Source organism: Microtus ochrogaster, linkage group LG9 (assembly GCF_000317375.1).
Source record: "Microtus ochrogaster isolate Prairie Vole_2 linkage group LG9, MicOch1.0, whole genome shotgun sequence".
In the NCBI taxonomy this organism is placed as follows: Eukaryota; Metazoa; Chordata; class Mammalia; order Rodentia; family Cricetidae; genus Microtus; species Microtus ochrogaster.
Genome location: NC_022034.1, coordinates 25,262,426 through 25,275,878, shown reverse-complemented (window position 1 = coordinate 25,275,878; position 13,453 = coordinate 25,262,426). Strand labels below are relative to the sequence as shown.

The window sequence follows — 13,453 nt, the reverse complement described above, 5'->3', positions numbered from 1 at the left end:
TTAAAAAAAAAGACCCTGGTTAAGCATGGCAGACAGAGGTGGCTCCATCTGAGCTCCACCTTAAGGCGTGCGTGTGTGCATGACCTTGTGCAAGTTACTTCAGCCCTCTGAAGTTTCTGCGAGGAGAAAGTGAAAGAAGCTGTAGGCTGTAAGAGATTTAGCTCTGCAGAAGTCACTCCTTCCTATCCCTAAGGCAAGAAAGAAAACTGTGTAGGACAATCTGTTACTACAACAAGATCTTGCAGACTACCACAGAAATCAAACATATGAAGACGTATATTATACGGCACAGAGAATTCAGAACAAGTAAGAGGCAAAAATATCTGGCAGCCTTCCAAAACAACGACAGATCCGGGCAAAGACTATCCAGATGCTCATACCACCAGACAACTGAACATTAGGACAGGATTCACAATGTACCCAGGTGTCACACACAGGTGACTCGCCAACTCAAAGTGCACCCTCTTCTAGCTGGGTCTGGTTACCACCTTAGCCAACACCAAACAGCACCAAGAATGGTAAACAAACCAACATCACTTGCCCTGTGATGTGATGTCATGTTAGACATAAGACATCACTTATGACAGATTCTTCCTATTTTAATAGCAACCCTCCAGACCCGATGCGTTTTAGAAAGAGAAGACCAGATTAAATGATATCATGAAGAAATAGCCATGACATGGGTGTGTGGGAGGCAGAGGCAGGCAGAGCTCTGAGTCTGAGGCTACGTTATCTGACTAGTGAGCTCTAGGCTGCCCAGCGCTACTCACGGAGTGGATTCATCTCATGAAATAAAAGAGTTCTGGGTAGACGGGGAAATCCAAAGACGGACTGGGATTGGAGAACACTAACAGATGTTATCGACAGAACTGTGACAGAAGAAGGTTGTCGTTCTTACGTTAGACATGGTACAACACTTGAAACTGCAGTGTCAAGACAGTCTCTGTTTCTAGGTGGTCCAGAAAACAAATAAGATGGGTGCGATTTTCATGTATAATTGGAAGAGAATAAAGCAAACATAGTAAATATGGAACAAGCGGGAATTTTAAGCAAATGACTTAGAGGCGTTTGTTTCTTCATTGGCTCTACCTGGCTGGTAGGTTGGACACCTTTTAAAAATAACAAGTAGGGTGCTAGAGAGATGGCAATGAAGTTGGGAGCATGCACTGCTCTTTCCACAGGACCTGTGTTTTATTCCCAGTACCCACACCAGGTGGCTCACAAGCACCTGTAATTCCAGCTCCTCTGGCTTCTGCACATCTGCACTCACGTACACATAACCCCTACAGAGACACAGAAACATACACATATCTAAACATAATAGAAACAAAATAAAAAATAAAAAGTTGGGGAGAAAGGCAGGAAAAACCAAACAACCACTATCGCCTCCAAAGATGGAAGGAGGAGGGAGGGAGGAGTTAGTATCAGCATCTCCTTCTATGAAAAGCTGTCCACACTGACATTCAGGCTAGCTTCCCTTTCAGGGTTTTCATTCAGTATTTCTTTTATCACCTTAATGAATTTTGCATGTGCTGATTCAAGTCAACATACCAGTGTATCAGCTTCTTTGCTAGCCGACACCAAAACCAAACTCTCAACAAAACTCTCAACAGTCGGCAGGCTGTGCTAATCCACAGGGCAGGATGAGACCTCAGACCAAATCCCAACTCAAGACACTGGCACCTATCTCTATCAGGATGGTTTCTTAAATTTACTTTTTAAATAGTGTGCATGTGTGTGCAAGTGTACATGTATACTTCTGTCCACAGAAGCTGGGACTACAGGAGGTTGTGAGCTGACCAAAACGGGTGTTAATAACAGAACCCGGGACCTCAGGAAGAGCAAAGAAACACATGTAACCACTGAGCCATCTCTCCAACCCTTTCAGGATGGTTCAAACTGGTGAGATTAGATAAAGTCTGTGGGCAGAGCATTACTGGACTCTTATCTTTCCCCCTAACAGAAGGGTCCCATTCTTTTGTGCTGGGCAATGATGGAGGAAGAGCAGTATGGAGCACTGGTTAGCCATGCCATGAAGGTGTCCGTCAATCTGTGCCCATGCACAGCATGCTGTGCTCAGCTTTGGTGCACAGAGCAGCAGTGCACAGCTTGTCTGAACTCCATGCCTAGAGTTCCTAATGAAGCAGGAATGAGTACCTCAAGGCCTTCAACCAAGAGGGCTACCTGGATCCCAACAGTGAGTGTGCCTGGCTTCACTGTGTGCTTACGGTCCAGCATAGAGCTGTGCTCCTCAGCAGGGTGCTACAGATGCTGTCACAGAGACACCTCTTCCCAGGCTCTGCAGGCCAGCTGGCATCTTTGCGCCACTCCCTAGAGCGCCACCTATTAACAGTGCCTCCAAGTCTGCAGAGGACATCAAACACTCCCACGGCAAACATCCCCGCCCCAGACAGGCAAATGCGGGAGCCTCCGAGTTTATCGGGTGATATGACTCCATCACCTGAGAACTAGTTTGGGAGGATCAAATGCATTGCAGCTCTTTATAAACTTAAAGAGCTACCAGAAAGGCACCCGGATCTCACTGGCAAAGCTGATGTGGGGCTGCGTCCCCAGCAGCCCGATTTCAGTCTTTTCAATCTAGTCAAACACTAGCGAAGGCAACAGTTTCCGACTCTGAAAACACTTCCCCTAAGTGAGCAATTTGGGCTTCTATGTGTTGCTACAGATTCAAGCCACACTACGGCGTCACTTTTAGAGTGAGGGCAGATGGCAAAGCCATGGGCTATTGTAGATGAGCAGGGAAGCGTGCTGGAAGCAGCTTCACGGAATCTGGTCCAGGTTGTTGCCAAAACTACCCTGGAGTGAAAACGACACCTGTCTTGGTAAACAAGTGAGAAAGGGACAGTGGATGACCTCAGCAGCCAGGACCACAAGACGATGCAGAAGACGCCTTTCTGCCTCCTAGACTCGGGCTGGTGTCCAAAGCGACTACTCTGGACAACTCTAGCTTCTAGCACAACACTCTCAAAAGGGGTTCTTAGAGGCTGGGCCAGACTACAACATACAGAGTCTCTTGGGCTATGAGCAAAGGCTGAGACGGGGCAGGGAGTCTTGATTTAGGGCTATAAATCGATAGTTTTGCCACACTTACCCTGTATAAAACACAGGGTTTATTGTCTCTTTCACCTGTTTGCCTCCGAGACCTCTGTGTGCTCCTCCAAGTTCCACTCATTTTAAAGACAAGGATCGACAACACAAAGTCCCTAGACCTCTGGGTCTGGCCATCTGAAATGAGGCTATCAGACTTTCCTTGCCTGGCTTTCCAGAACACATTTCCACTGGAAAGGATAAAGAAGATCAGGAAGCCAAGAGAGCATCCCACCAGAGCTTTCGGTAGGAACGTAGTCACATGCTCAACACATGTCACACCCTTTCTGGGAAGATGGTATTGGTCTGGAAGTGAGGTTGGTGTAACCTAAAATACACCGCACAAAAAGCACAGTTACCTCCCAAAATAGGCCCCATAATCAAGCCAAGCCATCTCGAGAGAATTGTTCTGTGTCGCAGCTTGACATATGTTGCTTTAATCTCCCAGTTTCAGCGAATGCAGCCATATTGGGCTGCGAACGTGCGCAGCCAGTCACATCTAAGCCAGACTGTGGTGTCACCGGCAAACGGATGCAAAATAAACAGCCCTGTGAACCAAAATACTTGATCTCAATCATCTGTGATGAGATCCCTCTCCTCCCTATGCACATTTCCATCACACCAGAATCACTACCCACGATTTGGAAGGAGGGACCACTCACACTGCAACGCTCTCTGTCTCATCTGCAGACAAACACATCTGAGGAAGCCGGGCTGAGGTGAAGCGGAGATGGCCCCTTCTGTAGAGATGCCGAGAGCACGCTGAGAGACCCACTCTCCTTCTGTGGGCCACGGTTCAGTACGACCTGTCTGAACTCATTAGGTCCACGTCTGCTTGGAGTCGGGAGGTAGCTTGACTCCTAACAAAGTCAGGTAGCTTCATGAAGAAGGTAGCTTCTTGGCAGCCTCTCAGGCCTCTATATTTTGAGCCCTTTTCAGATGGTTGTATATAATTAGATGTCAAAGTATCTTAAAATATAAACCCTCCACACAGTAGTGGGCACTTCAGTCATTCTACTGGTTCTATCTCCATACCACTGACTTCTGGGGTCACTTTCTGGGTTTGTGTACATGTGCTGGTGTCCTATACATTGCAAGGCATTCAGCAACATCTGTCCTATCACCAGATACCCTATAGGAGGGCAAGGTGACCCCAGACGAGAACCTCTGTGCTCTGTGCACTTACCTCTCACTCGGACATGGCCCAGAGGTGAGAGAATCTTGGCTTTAGGGATCTTAAAACTTCTTGACTCATGATGAAGAATCAAAATCTGAGAAATACTAGCACCTCTGAAGATTCATACACCGCACTGCTGTCTCAGTTATTAGTGCCAGGACACAGAAGACGACATCTTTGCTACTCTGAGCTCTTGGACTGCTCTCCTCTCAGCAGCTCTGTTCTGAGACTACTCAACAGAAAGCCCCTCCCCCAGACCATCAGTAGGTGCTCAGAGAGTAAAGGATGAGAAGGGAGTTTAGGGTTGGATGTCTACTGACATTATCTACAGAGGCAAGGCATTCCCAGTCAGATCCTGACAGGTAGAGAGAAAACGGTAAAGCTTCCAGGATAGGGTGGGGTGTGGACATGACATTGGAGGACACGGATGTAAAGGGGAGATGGTCAGGTTAGTCCCAGAGAACAGGTGGCAGAGGAAGAACATATGGACTTGGTGGACCAGGGTGAGGGGCAGTGAGGTGACCAACCTAGACACTAAGAGCAGCAGGGAGCTCAATGAATATTTAAATGTTCATCACATCCTTTGGTGTGTCAGGTACTGTGGTGGCAGGAAGGGACTTAATGAAGTCCCTGTCCCACAAACAGTCTGATGTCAGGAGCAGGCTGTTTTCCTTTCGACTCTCCCTCATCCCATCCTTTTCAGCAAGCTAACTGTCCTCTGTCTAAGAGCTCATTCTTTCTGTTCTTTATTCACACACAACAAAATTCTCTCTCTCTACTGTGCAGTTCTGTGTGCTTTCACGAAAGCCTATAGTTATATAAATACCACCACAATTAAGATATGGAACAGTAATGACCACTCTTCTCAAACAATTTCCTTGTGTCCCCTAATTGCTTATTATTTTATGTTTCATTAAGACAAAAAATGGGTTCAGTACAATGATTTAATGCATGCATATAGTGTCTAATGACCAAATAGAATGAGCATTCCCAGTTCCTCAAATGTAAATACTTCTATATGCTTGGAACACTTATGTTCTTTTCCTAGTTGTTTTGAAATATATTCTATATTGTAATAATCAGTCCTTCTGTAGCGTGCTGGAGAAACCAGGCCTACTCCCTTCTGTCTCATGTTGTACGTATCAGCAAGCTGCCTTGCCACACGCTAGTTTCTTATCCCCGAGAGGACCTGTATCCCCTGGTTAGAGATTTTGTTGAAGAGACTCTGTGGCTTTTTACAGATTATCATGGAGACCTCCTGAGGTCATGTTCATGTCCTTGATTCATACAACAGACATATGTGACCTTCATCAGCACTCCTCTGCAGTTAACATGGGTGATTCTTCCCCAAACACAGGTAAAGTCTTCACCCCAAAACCAAATTCTTGGGTCTCTAGGAACTACATAACTATTGGGGTGGGGTAAAATAAAAAAGAAGGTTTGGAAACAAAAGCCAATACAAACCAAAAGTATCATTTCCCTCACTGCCATCACTTCTGACTAAAGTGAATGAAAACACTATCATACTTTAACCAAAAGCTCCAACAATGTCACCTCACTCGGTTGCAAGGTGGCAGGAAGGGAAGCCAAGTTAGCTGTGCTTGTCTGAGAATAGCTTCCTGGGGTTCTGGAAGGAGGCCCAGGTCACAGGGGTCCCCCAGCTCACTATGAAACAAACGATGAAGAAGTGGCTGTGGTGCCCCGTGAAATCACACATGTGTGTAATCAACCCATCCTGCAAGTCTTTCTGCTGAAGACACACACCTTGCGAGTGACTTAGCTTCAATGGCAATGTGGTCCCCAAACAAGGGGCTCTGTCATGCAGCATGGCTACTGTAGAGCACCTACTAAGCCCAGCACTTCTCAGCTCACTTATTCCCACAACAGTCCCGTGGAGAAGGAGATACTAACAGCCTTGGCTGGCAGAAGAATCTCAGAGGCTATAAAACAACCAATAGGCGCAGAGTGCTGCCACCAACAGGGAGGTCAAGCTACTGCTCCAGCCTGGGGCGAGCTCCCAGGAAGCTGTGCAGCTCACTTCCTCCCATTTCCCATTCCTCTCTCATTACAACATGCAGGCCATTGCAAACCCTCTGCTTCTGGACTTTATTGCTCCTATTACATGGCTGGCTTAGAACATAAACAATTGCCAAGGGTGTCCTGGGTTGCGCGTCTGAACTTTCCCAAATCTAGACTTAGTTAAATTTTTAGAAAATCCTGTATCACTTAATAACATTAGCTTTAACATTAGCTTTAACATTAGCATCCTCTCAGAAAACACCAACTCAGTGCCACATTTAACTAAAAACTTTCATTTGAAGTTCTGTGCAGATCCAAAAGATGTGCAGAGAAGGGCAGTGGCTTCCCCTCATTGACACCATTTTATAACTAGACGCGTTAGAAATAATCATGACAACACTTACCCAAATTTCCACCAACTATCGCAAACTTTATATACACCACATGTCTTCTAAACCACGGGTAGGACCGGCTCTGAAAAGACAATGCAATGAACACCTTAGTCACAATCCGCTGTAAGCAGTCCCGTGGGCATTCTCTGCCTCCTCACCTGACGGGGCACCCATTCCTGTAACAGCACACTCCCAACCAGCTGCCCCTTTGCCGTGCACAGGAAAATGAAACCAATTTACAGATTATCTCAGCACACACTAGTAAGAAAAAAAAAATCTGTGAACAATTGAATCAATGAGAAACTACACTTACAAATACAGGAATTTCCCATCCTTTACAACAATCAAAGGTAAGAGAACAGTGGGGAAATACCTAAGATTAAACTCTACCGTTTTCCCCTAGAGCCAATTCCTTGCCTTCTTCTGGGAGGTCCCAGGCTACCTTTCTCTCTTCAGTGGATCTTATCTGGCTAGCTGTAAACCGGGAATTGTGGTGACCAACCTCACAGTGTCACATTCAGGACGCAGAAAGGCTTAGGACAGCAGCAAACACATAGTAAGTGCCCAGTGAATGGATGCCTGGCCCACATGCTCCTTGTTGCCCCAGCCTGAGACCTAACGTGGCTTCTCACCTCTGCTGCACACCAGGCTCCAGCCCTGCTGCTAAGCCCACACCCAGGCTGGGACTCACTTTTCTTCCTTCTCTCTGGACACTCTATCCAGTCTGCATCATGCTGGATTGCAGAAAACCCATGCCCAGTCTCCAGGCATCCCCCACCCCACAGCCCCCTACGCCAACTCTGCCTGCAAAGCGCTTTCCCAAACACTTTTCCTCAGAAAACCCGCCTCCCATCCCTATCACCCGCATTTATCCAGGAGCTTACATACTTGTCCCTGCTTTATTCCCACATGGTTTCATCCTGGCGGGAAGCAGCAGCCACTTCGCCTGCTGCTGCTGGTCCTATACCAGGCCTGTGCCTCTCCTGGTCCCTTTTGTCCCACCCCTACTAGTAAGAGTCCCAGGTATTTTCCCGGGCAGGAGCTCTTTGCCTTTCTGGACTACCTCAGTCTACAGAATTTTTTTCAGAGTTCTAAATGGAATTTTTATTGTTGTTACTGCTTGTCTGTTTTTCTGGAATGTCTTTAAGTGCTTGAAATTAGCATATGAGATGCAAAGAATTTAAGCCACAAAATGCATCCAAATCCAGTTATCAAAATATTTCAGAGTTACATACTGAGACGGTTTCAAAATAACCTAACAAAACTGAGGTGGATTTCCTTCAATATTTAAACAATTTTCAACAAAAACTAAATGACATTTTTAAGTATGTATCCTTAAATGGAAAATTATATTTCATGATATCCTTGATTGTAATATAACATAAAAACTTTCTATTCATACTCTATTCTATATAGGGCTACAACTATTCCATAATAAAGAGAAACTCCGGATTTCAGTTCGAGGTTAAGGAAAACGAGGAATAACCCTTGAATTCCAGCCATGTCCTCAGTCCCAGAACACTGGCTTTAAGCCTTCCCCCTAACTCTCATTATCTTTCGCTGTCTTGATTTTCCTAATTTGGCATTACCTTAAAGTTTTGTTTTTCTGGTCTTTTAAATTGTATTTTGATATAAGACTTATATTTTAAGTTCTAAGCATTTTAACATTTAAGCATTTAACTCTGTATTTTTTTTTTTTTTTTAAACAATGCTCTCCCCTACCATTAGCCTGGGAAGGGAGGCACTCATCAGTAGTGTCTGGATCAATCAGTGATTAAGTACACTGATTGTATAAGCCTGGTTAATATTAAAATTACCACGCCTCTCTTTGGTAGCCTGTGAGGCCCTAAATATGTGGATGGACACCTCAGCATTCTATATTTAGATTACAAATGACTGAGGTTAGGCAACAAAATGTTTCCTTCCCTTAGAGTGGGTGTTTCATCTGCGTTGCTGACGGACAGGTCTCTGGGAACAGACCAGCTGTTCATAACTGAGAAGTAACACCCTAGATGCCCAGAGACAAGTACAACCCTAGGCTTCGTGGAGCATCAAGTTTGGCAACTTCTGTCAGCTGGTCCAGAGCAGGCAGGACTCTCTCCACCTCCCAGAGTCTTGCCCAGGAAAAAATGGTGAAACTATGCTGGTAAGGCCAGTTAGCACCACTTGGCATCTACTGGAAACTGGACCAAGATCTGACTTCCTGCCAACCACACAGACGTGAAGCTGTGGTGCTGGGGCAGGGAGACCAAGCAGATGAAATGGTGAAATCCCACACACTTTCCCCACGGCCCCAGGAGTGATGTCCCTGAATAGGAGGCCAGAGATGGCAACCCTGGTGACCACCCCAGGAAGGTGTATTCAACATCTGGCCATATGCTTCATTCCAAGCCCCACAGCATCTGTGCTGATCACTCATGACAGACAAGACTATCCATATTATCCTCTTTCCTAAGAGAATCTTTTGCCAAAAACAAACAAAAAAACAGGATAGCTCTCCGTTTTCAAATGAGGGAGACATAATGATTTTCTCCGCTGAAAACCAGCAATCAGGGCACAGTGACCACTGCTTTGGCAGAAATTTACCACTGGCAGAATTTTTCACACCTAACATCATGTCAAGTGATTCTTAGGAGTGTGTTCTTCTCCAGTAACTCCTAGGCTGACGAGCTTCTACTGTTAGGACATGGGTGGACTTGGCACATAACCCTCTTTATAATTAAGCACATCTATTTCCATTTCATTAGGATGGGGATAGATGATCTTAGTTACCAGTAGAAGTAACTGAAGGATGGCAAACAGGTGATTTGACTACTGTAACTTTTGCTTCTTGAACTGCAATGTGTGCATAGTTATAAAGGAATAATACTGTTTTTATGGGTACTCTCACAGAGTAGTGGGTAGCCATGTGTACTTTCTGTTTCTAAGATATACCACAGGCCTTGTATGACTTCTGAGTTAAAGGCAACATTTTCATTACACACTGTGAACAGGTATTGCCAATATAGTTCTCATCAATACAGTGTTATTCTTTCTTCTTCCTAATGTAGCCCTTATATGTCCTTTATAAGCCACAGAGCCTCAAGAGCAGGGGACAACAATCTCCTTGGGGGTGGGCATCTGAATGGCTTAGAGCCTGGGAGGACTCCAACCCTCTGACATGAGCATCACGTGGACACATCCAGAAGTGTCAGCCCTCTGGCTTCACTCAAACAAGCTTCCCCAGGTGATGGATGTGTATACTAAGGTTGGAGAGGCCCTGACTCAAGGGACCCCCGGACTCTTGTCAGTGACTGGGTCAAAAATAAACATGGCCCCAAGACAAGCCGATGAAACAAGAATGTTTTGCTAGGAACATCTCACTCTTCTGAGAGAATCTCTCTCTTGCCCACTGCTGTGTGTGTACGAAGTATGAGATTTCCATGGCTCTTTTGCTGTAGCCACTGGAGACGGGGAAAACACTGGAAGGCAGAGTTTAGGATTGCAACACCTGAGTTCCCGACGCATTCCTCAGTTTTTAGGTCTCCCTGAGTGGGGTCGGCGAGTGTTAGCTCTGCAAAACGTTTTAAGAAACTGGTCCCAAATCAATGTTCTAAGAGGGAGAGAATTGCAAGGCTGAGCTCCTCACACTCCGAGGAGAGCAGAGCAGCTCGAGAGGCTCATTTTGTTCAGGGAACCGACCCAGTGGTGCTCCGGTTATGATGGCCATCTCATCTGTGCATTTCCAAGTCAGCTGGACTCAATCTTCCAGAGGAAATGCTGAACACTTTCCAAATTATCTTAACCAGAGTGGTCAACAGTTGCCTTCCCAAGCAGTCACACGGATGTCATTTCCTGCAAAGACAATGGGGGACTAATTGCTCAGCCTGGGCCTCCAAAAGGGAGGGTATGTAATTACTGAAGGGAAAATAAAAAAGAGTCTGGGGCTCTCAGAGTCTGTTTTCTAGATCTGCTCCAGTGACTTGTGGAACTGGGACCAGCGATCTGGTCTGGAGAAGATCTGAGGGGCAGTAACATGTGCAGGCAGTAACATGTGCAGGGGCAGTAACATGTGCAGGCAGTAACATGTGCAGGCATGTATGCCCCTTTATATGCCCCTGCTTCTCCGTGAAGACTTTTCTGAGAAAAGCAAATAGACCAGCCGTTACTCAGAACCACATGCGGCTTTAATATAATTTTGATTCACATGTAGGAGTTATGTATAGTTGTGGAGAATGGCAACGTCCCAACGGACATCTTCGGTGTCCTAGCTTGTTAGCCACACTGGGGAAGAGGGCTATTCTGGGTTTGTATTGGTGCTGGGTTTGTCACGGTGACCTGATGAGAATGAATTTTCTGTCAGGGAGTGAGCATGCTGACTACCTCACAGAATGTCTCCCCAGCTTCTCCCTCACAAGCTCTTTCCCCCTCAGCCCCCTTTTGCTTTCTCTTTCCTGCCCTCCTTTCCACTTCCAGCTTCCCCAGTTCCCAACAGCATCCCATGCAATGAATTTCAAACTACATCGCTACAATTCTTGTTCCTGGCTCATCATCTACCTTTAGCTGCAGGGAAGGAACTCTCTTGGCCACTGTTCTGTTCACAGAGCTTGTACAGTAGCTGGCATGGAATCACAGCATCTGCTGAACGAGGAACCAAAGGCCTCCCTGGACTGATGATGTCTCATAGGAGCTCAGGTTACTACCTAGCTCTGGCTTCTCTTCATCCACCTTACTGCTGTATATTAATATCTGGGCACAGGCTGCACAGGTCCCAACTAGGTGTCATCTGAAAAGGACTTACAGCCTGGATCAAGCTTTGCAAGTGAGAAACCACATTCACTGTGGCCAAGAAGCTTACAAGCAAGAAGTCTTCTAACTAAAGAATAGGAGAGATAGGAGCGTTACCCAGGCCGCTGAGCCAGTGCTCTGGCTAACTAGCTCGACACTAGCGCAAATGCATATGACAAGCTCACAAGGGAACTTAATGTGTAGCAAGCATTCAAAAGTATTTGTTGACTGTTTGAATAAATCAATGGGTCTCATGCGTGTAACAAGGGGTGTCTCTTACAGTGGGTGCCCTCCCCCCAAAAGTTAAGGAATGGATATGACATGGGAAGCTGCTGTCTGTTCTAGGGTAAGGGGAACAGCTGGAATCCAGACTTTGTCCCACAGGGTCACTAAACCACATCCATCCAAGAACTGCTGGGCCTGTGGTATCGCTAGAAAAATCTCAAGATAAAACAAAAACAGTAAGTAAACACAACCAACCAACCAACCAACCAACCAAACAAACAAACAAAAAACCCCAGCCACCTATTATTTACAAGGTTAAACACAAGCTCTGCTCTTAAAAGCAAAGAGAAGGGCTGAGAGGGAGGTGGGGTGCGTTCCTGTCCCTTTCTTTTCTCAGCTCTCCTCTGGCTGCTGCTGTTCTGTGTAGCGTGAAGTAAAGGCTGGCAGCTTATGTGCACAATAACAAGGGATTTCACACTTAGCCCTGACTCCCCCCCAGCTACAATCATCTCTGAAGTGCTACAACTAAATTGTCCGAAAAATCCGAGCTCCAAAAGATTGAATAATACACTAAACAAGCAGCAAGCACACAGACAAAGCCGCACCCACTGCCAGGACCAGGATGGTTCTCCAGGGAAGCCACACCTCCTCCTCCTCCCGGGTGGGGGTGGGGGCGATTAACGGGGTGTTTTGGGAAGGACTCACTGACCCTGTCAGCTAACCCTCCTGTCAATTTTGGCTTTCCTCCAACAAGCTGTACGAACTCAAGCAGGGCTGTGAGGGTTGCTTTATGATTTTTTGGAGTGGGAGTAAACAGCAGAGAGATGAGGAGGAAGGGAGAGGAGAAGAGCATGGGGCGCTAGGCCAGCAGGAAGGAAGTACTGACCGCAGACTAAGGGGATATGAGGGTCAAACTATAAAAGCTGGATGCTCCTTTTAATGCAAGTACCAGGAGGAGTCGGCAGAGGCTCACTGTGAGCTAGACATCACAAAATCAGATTCCTGAGACTGTGAAGTCAGACTGGAGAAACACAGGTTGGGGGTTCACTGTACTCGGGCATGGCTGTTGTGCAATGAGTGGCTGAGCCAAGGGAGTACTGCTCCCACCATCAGAACCTCCAGCGAAGCCCGAGCAATAAAAATATCGACATAATTTCATATTCTTCTTATTACTATATTGAAATCTATAGATCAAGGGTACTGCACTCATTTAGGGTTAGAAATAAATGAAGTAAAAGTCATTGGAACTGGATTACCTGTCTAGCGTGGGGTGGATTTTGAGTCTCTAAAACTCGTTAGAATAAAATATATGTGTGCAATCACCCCATCTTTCTTGCCAGTCCTGAAAGCACATCAGGCAGCAGGTAGAACAAGAAAACGAAGCAAATCCTGTTTTATAGCAAATGCGAATTGTTTCTGAGCTGCCCTTTTAGGTCAAGCTATGTCTAGGATGTGCAATCTAGTCAGGATTAGACACACTGCACTGCTCTGATGCACCTGCACATGCTGAGCATGTCCCCTAGCTCCCCTGAAGAGACACCGGGGTGGCTCCAGGGACACCTGAAGAAGGCACGTCTGCGTGATTTCACAAGCAGCTCAGAATGGAGGTAACAGCAAATCACGCAGAACCTGGGGTGTGGGTGGTGACCATATCAGGATTGAGAGTAGATGGAATGTTTAAAAAAAATCTTATAATTTTAAATTTTCTTTTTAGTACCAGGACCCAGTATGTCTCTCACAGACCCAGAACACACACACACACACA

The 13,453-nt window shown here is 46.1% G+C and overlaps 1 protein-coding gene across 5 annotated transcripts in view; it reads right to left on the bottom strand.

Annotated features, from left to right (window-relative positions):
- The window catches only part of Fyn (FYN proto-oncogene, Src family tyrosine kinase), a 203,035-nt gene that overhangs the window by 110,371 nt on the left and 79,211 nt on the right, over window positions 1–13,453 (bottom strand). For 4 of the 5 annotated variants that reach the window (XM_005363535.3, XM_005363536.3, XM_026787494.1 and 1 more), the window contains one exon: window positions 6,709–6,778. The exons of the other annotated variant lie outside the window; for it this stretch is intronic. The gene's annotated coding sequence lies outside the window, so the exon portion shown is untranslated. The remainder of the gene's footprint in view (window positions 1–6,708; window positions 6,779–13,453) is intronic. 5 annotated transcript variants of the gene reach the window in all.